We start from the raw sequence: 7,453 nt of genomic DNA, 5'->3' as shown, positions 1-7,453 counted from the left end.
TGTAGAAATGAATAGATTGAAAAAAGATGATGAATGAGTACAATAGTGCTCCTATATATAGAGATTAGTTTGAGTAACTAACTCTAACTAACTTCTAACCAAGCTACTAACTCTAGTTTACTTATCAACTAACTATAGTTGATTACTAACTCTAGTCTAACTACCTTACCTAACTACACATGACTTCCAACTATTTTAACATTCACGCTATCAATGCTTTTATTGCCTCTGTTCAATATCGAATTTTAGGTTTTTTGTCTGAAATTCTATGAATTCGTTTTCAGCGGATTGCAAATTTTGAAAAGATTCTCCCTTTCTCCCTCTTGTTGTTGGTCGTTCTTGTGCTGACTTTATCTATTTCTTATTATTTTTTAATTTGTAAATGCACAATAATTGTTAACTGTGAACTTGAATATGTTTCTAATTTTAAGTTAGCCAATTTTAATTTTATGTTTCGTGGGTAATTAATTTTCTATAATAATTGTTCAAACAAAATCCCACTATTTATTTTATTTTATTTGTAAGAGGTTTATTCAAATAAGCGTAGGGTGTTTATAAAATTAAAAGAACCGGATGATGAAAAAATATCTGATATTCAATAATGAAGTGAAACTTTACTCTAAAATATGCAGGGTATTTTAATGTTGACATTTGTAACTATGTTGCCTCTAATTTGCCGTCACTTTTGGTGATTGTTTTTTTAGAGTGTGCTCTATTTGAAGTATTAATGTTTAGAGTGAGTGAGAGAGAGCGAGAGGGAGGAGTGCTAGCACCACTCTCTTTTCAACACTCACTCTAACACCTACTCTTTTATTGGGTGAAACCAATGTTTATGTAGAACCTATTTCCAAAGTGTTGAACCTAAATAAATTTCACCAATAAGAGAAAGTGTTAAAATATATCGTACAATAGTTTTTCAAGTGATGTTAATTTTGTGGAAGTGATGTTGATTTGTCCTAACTAAGTTCAAATAACTTGGTGGTTTATATCCTAAGACTCTTGAGGTAGCTCATAAACTTTTGACTGCAAGGCCTTATTTTCTATCATTATATCCATTCATACACACTACTGCAGTGTCTTTGTTAACATTAGTGATGCTTGCATGTATCATTTTCTTTCTCTTTTATAGAGGGGTATTGTTAGTAAACATTCCTTTCCTGTGTGAAGTTGTTAATTAACTCTTGTGTGTAAGTGTTCTTGACTTCAATGCTATCTTCTAAGGACCATAGACTATTGATTACAATCCCATCCAACAAAAGACCATTTAGATCTAACTGTATTTAGATCATTATTTTCTGGTTGCCATAAAACCTATCACGTATTTTTCTAGTCTACATTATCATTTTCTCTTTATGAATGTTGACATGTTTTAAATCTAATTGTATTTAGATCATTATGATGTAGACAAGTTTTAATTTTGATGATGTTATATGCTTGACTCCAGCTACATGAAAAATAAGTGGTGGCTCATATGGTGATCAATAAAGAGGGCAACAATAATCATTGCTTAGTAATGCCAGGGGAAAAATTCCGAAAGCTTTCTAATAAACAATGATGTAAGGTTATCATTCTTTCCTACTCCATCAACAACTTTCGATATTTATTTAGCTTTCAAGCAGTTGAGTTTTCAACCTAATTGTATAAAACTATGTTTAGCCATTTTATTTCTTCTATAAAACTGTCTCTAACAAGGTCTTAAAGTTTAATTGCAGAATTCGAAGGTTATATTACAGTTTGGTTATGTTTCTGTTATGATACATGGTTTCTGTTCCTCGTGAATCTTTTTTCTATGTACTTATAAAAAGCATATTATTTGCTAATGTCGATAATTAAAAACATGATAGTGACTTTTTTTTTAGGAACTCTGCATCCTGAAAGTGCATTATAAAGTGACAACCATGAATCTAAAGTTTCACTAACAATGTTGTCTATTACTAATCAGTGGGAGGATTCATGTGGAGGTATCATAGATCGAATATCATTAGTTGCATGTAAGTGCTAAGTCCACATATTCCCCATGTTGGTGTGGTACTTCGAGAGAAGGTCTCAATGTGTGCTTTTATTTATCTTGTTCTTAGTTCTTATTTAACTATATATAACAACAACTAGGCATTTTGTTTGGTATCTATTTGCTGGTGTTCTTATGTTCAAGAGTGATTCTGTTTTGTTTTATATTCCACTAACAAGAATCATCTAGATATTTTTTGTCTATATTATAATAGGTGATTTACCTAGCTCTAGTTTTGACCTTAAGCTTAAGCTTTTGTGAGAGTTTTTCATGACACCATCATCCAATATGATTGTGATAGTTCTTCATATGTTACAGGAGTTGGAGTAATTAGGCACAATGCCAAGTTCATAAGATATTGAGCAAGTCTTATTTAGAAGTGCATGGTATGGAAGAATATGTTAGCGAGAATATATATAATAAAGGCAAAAGAGTGGAAGTGCACTTAAGATAGTTTTTCTTCATCAGGTTTGTTTCAAATGACATCTAAATTACTATATACTTCGCTTGTTTTATTTATCACACCCTCTAAATTTCAACTGAACTGTAGAATTTCTCCCATGCTTAAGGAGGAAAATTCATTGATTTTAAGCTCTTAGTCTATAAATAATGAGATGAGATTAAGCACTGCTCTTGTGTTTATTAAACAAGCAATATCAGTCTCTAGTTGCAATAATTAGAAAGTTTAGAAACTAATATTTGTTTATTTTGTTTCATAATTCAGACAACTTTGTTTTTTAGAGTTCGTTTGGTTCGGGGTTTTTGGAGGGGAGGGGAGAGAGTATTTCAATTTTTGTGTTTGATTCAAATTTTAGGAGGGGAGGTGAGCCAAATTCCCCCTAGCATCACTTTTTGTTCCCTCCCAAATTGTACTCTATTTACATATTATTGGTATCCTATATTGAAACATTGATGCTCATAGCTTATTTTAGATTATAGCTCACAAGTCACATAACTTAATAGAGTTTGAGCCAACCTAATATTGTTGAATGGAGATTTTGTTTGACTTCTATTATTTACTTTTTGTAGTTCGTTTGTTTCCATTGATCAAAATATGAAATACATGAACCAATGGTCTTGAACAAAAGGTATCTAGAAATGCATGACATGTTCATTACTGTCATGCAGAAAATTCCATTCACAACTATGTTTGGCTTTAGCATTATTCAAATAGTATGTTTAGAAAACTATGGAAGGCATGAACATGGAACAAATATCCAAAGATCGGATTACAGGCTTGTGTAGTTTACGTGTTTAAGTTATGCTCAATTTTCATTTTCTGATCATGAGACCTGGTGTTTTGGATTAGTGTAGTTGCATTGTATTATAACCTTTCTTGTCCTTCTCTTTACTATGGGCTATGTGAGTTTTGTTTTCTTTATGTCATTTGCCATGTTGATATTTGTTCTGAACAAGGAATGTTTGTACTTATTACTAGTTGAACATAACTTTTTTTTTTGTAGATAAATAATGATGATATCGATGAATAATTTCAAGATTTGGAAGCACTAGAGGATGAAACAGATGTTTTATGTTTAAGTTTTTTTTATAGATGTTGTTTTGATAGTAGTCATTAATGATTGATCTTATGTCTTACTATGTTCTTATATATATATATATATATATATATATATATATATATATATATATATATATATATATATATATATATATATATATATATATATGATTGACAAATATTTGAAGGTTAATAGTAACAATTAACACTGTTTATATTATTTTTTTAAATTATTGTTTTATCACAACGGTTCAAAATCGTAGCCGTAGCTTACAAAGACGCATTTTAAAACTGCTCTATCAAAACGGTTTTAGTTATACGAACGGCAGATACGCGTTGCGATAGCAATTTGAAAACCGTTTTGGAAAATCAGATTTGACAACGGTTTTTGTTGGCAACGACATAAAATTGTTGTTTTCAAATTTATAAACTGTTCTTTAAAGGATACCTAGGCATGCGGTTTTATTTTTTCCGTTGCGGTCTAGCTTAAAAGCGTTGGTTAATCCAAAAAAAACTTTATACATACTCTAGAATGTAAATCATACATACTCTAGAAAAAATAGTCTATGGCCATACATTTTTCTTGAATAAACAAGGCATAAACTTCATTTTACACTGTAGAAAAATATTTGGGACCAACATTTTTCAAGTTTTTTGTTTAATGATTTCCAACTTTCTCTAATTGATCTTACACTAAATTGTTTTACCATTTTGAAATAATTCAAATAATAAAAAATTTATTCCAATAATTTTATTTATTTATCTCGATTTGAAATTAGGGATGACAATTGAACTCACACACTGAATATCCACACAAAAAATACTCACAACAAATAAGATAAAACTCACTTTGTAAAGATACAAGTGTGAGTGATATTATGTAAAATATACTCAAATTCATTGTGATTTAACGGTACACTACATACCTATATTTACAATATTTCAAAAAAATATTTATTAATCAATCTGTAATATTTTATTAATACAATATTCAACTATTGAGCTCATCCTCTAAAAAACTACTATTGAGCTCATATAATATAAAAGTTAAAAGTTAGACAAATTTGGTTGATTTTTTAATTAACTAAAAGTCACGGTAAACACATACTATTTAAAATCAAACAAATTTTTATGATTTTTTGTTTAAAAAAATTATTGAGTCAAAAATAGTTTTGAAAATGTATTCTTAAAATAATGTTTCCAAACAAGTTTTTTTATTTTTCATTTGAAAATATAATTCCCAAACATATATTTTTTTTATTTTCTTCTTAAAAACAGGTTTTAAAAACAGATTTATGAAACAGTTTTCAAAAACTGAAAAGCAAAACACAACCAAACAAGCCCTAAGTGTTATAGAATGTGAATACAAAGTTGACTGTTTCCAATTCTTGTTCAAAGGCTATTCTGAGATCTATCAACTATAAATTTATATAAAAAAAAAAACACACCTTTTAAATCAAAGTAAGATAAAGAAGAACATGAATATTTGAAGTTCGTCTTCAATTTCTTTTACACTGTTCATCTTTTAGTCACAAATTAAATTAAAACTAACCTCCAAGATGACTTGGGATGCAACAGAATCCTTGGTATACATAGGAGGCAGAGGCAGGTTTTTGCGGAAAATCGCCTTCATCTCCTTCATCCTCTTCCTCATAACGAGGTTAGCAATCTGACTGGAATTACGTTCATTTTGGAATACAAAAGGAATATCCCCAAGCAACCTCTCTGAGTCCATCTTGGTAATAAAATAATTAACAAAATTTGCATGTGGATGATTAGGTTTAGGTGGGTATCCACAAGGAATCCCCACAATAAGACCTTTCACATTGTGATCGCATATCTGCAGGGGATTGAACGATGAAAACTATAACAACAGTTTACCGAAAATTTAATTTAGCACAAAAGTACAAAAGTTTACCCAAAATTTAATCCAGACTACAATATCCATGTAAAAAAAAATAGAATTCGATCCCAAACACTAAAACTTCTCAATCTGAAATTGGATGCAATCTTCATACCCTAATCAACACTAATTTGCAGCTAATTTGAGTGTCCAAACTCAACCAACCGAGCCATCACTTGGGAATTAATAGAGAGAGAGAGAGAGAGAGAGAGAGAGAGAGAGAGAGAGAGAGGTAGTTACTATCGAATGAAGATCGCTTGCAATGGCTTTAGTATCGCGTTCCATGCCTATGATCCTAGAAAGAAATTCAAATCAACACAAACAACACAAACATCACATAATATAATAATTAATTTTAGTTCATCATCGTTTTGAATTATTTACCTGTAATAACCGGAATCCCCGTTCAAAGCATCGTTAGATGTGCAAATTCCTGTATTGGTGGTACCTATATCCATGGCCATAAATCTGCGCGGCTTAGGTAAACCAAAACCGCTTGAAACAGGTTAACACTGCCCTTAACATTCTTCATAGAGATGAAAAACTAATGAGAAAATAGTGAAACGAGTATGAGAGAACGGCATAAAACATTTCTATTCTTAGGCAACGCAAGGAAAGCGTTGGTTAATCCAAAAAAACTGTTTTCGTTAGCTAACAGAACAATTTCAGGGCTGTGACAAACCAAGGCGTTGTCTTTTCCTTTCGCAACGACAAAAATAAAACTGTATGCCTAGGTATCCTTTAAAGAACGGTTTATAAATTTGAAAACAACAATTTTATGTCGTTGCCAACAAAAACCGTTGTCAAATCTGATTTTCCAAAACGGTTTTCAAATTGCTATCGCAACGCGTATCTGCCGTTTGTATAACTAAAACCGTTTTGATAGAGCAATTTTAAAATGCGTCATTGTAAGCTACAGCTACCATTTTGAACCGTGTGATAAAACAATAATTTAAAAAAAATATAGAAACAGTGTTAATTGTTACTATTAACCTTCAAATATTTGTCAAACATATATATATAAGAACATCGTAAGACATAAGATCAATTATTATTGACTACTATCAAAACAACATCTATAAAAAAAACTTAAACATAAAACATCTGTTTCATCCTCTAGTGCTTCCAAATCTTGAAATTATTCATCGATATCATCATTATTTATCTACAAAAAAAAAAGTTATGTTCAACTAGTAATAAGTACAAACATTCCTTGTTCAGAACAAATATCAACATGGCAAATGACATAAAGAAAACAAAACTCACATAGCCCATAGTAAAGAGAAGGACAAGAAAGGTTATAATACAATGCAACTACACTAATCCAAAACACCAGGTCTCAGGATCAGAAAATGAAAATTGAGCATAACTTAAACACGTAAACTACACAAGCCTGTAATCCGATCTTTGGATATTTGTTCCATGTTCATGCCTTCCATAGTTTTCTAAACATACTATTTGAATAATGCTAAAGCCAAACATAGTTGTGAATGGAATTTTCTGCATGACAGTAATGAACATGTCATGCATTTCTATATACCTTTTGTTCAAGACCATTGGTTCATGTATTTCATATTTTGATCAATGGAAACAAACGAACTACAAAAAGTAAATAATAGAAGTCAAACAAAATCTCCATTCAACAATATTAGGTTGGCTCAAACTCTATTAAGTTATGTGACTTGTGAGCTATAATCTAAAATAAGCTATGAGCATCAATGTTTCAATAAAGGATACCAATAATATGTAAATAGAGTACAATTTGGGAGGGAACAAAAAGTGATGCTAGGGGGAATTTGGCTCACCTCCCCTCCTAAAATTTGAATCAAACACAAAAATTGAAATACTCTCTCCCCTCCCCTCCAAAAACTCCGAACCAAACGAACTCTAAAAAACAAAGTTGTCTGAATTATGAAACAAAATAAACAAATATTAGTTTCTAAACTTTCTAATTATTGCAACTAGAGACTGATATTGCTTGTTTAATAAACACAAGAGCAGTGCTTAATCTCATCTCATTATT

The sequence above is a fragment of the Medicago sativa genome, chromosome 2, assembly GCF_051527215.1.
Source record: "Medicago sativa cultivar Bolivia chromosome 2, Bolivia_mono, whole genome shotgun sequence".
NCBI lineage: Eukaryota > Viridiplantae > Streptophyta > Magnoliopsida > Fabales > Fabaceae > Medicago > Medicago sativa.
Note: the sequence above shows the minus strand (reverse complement) of the source record.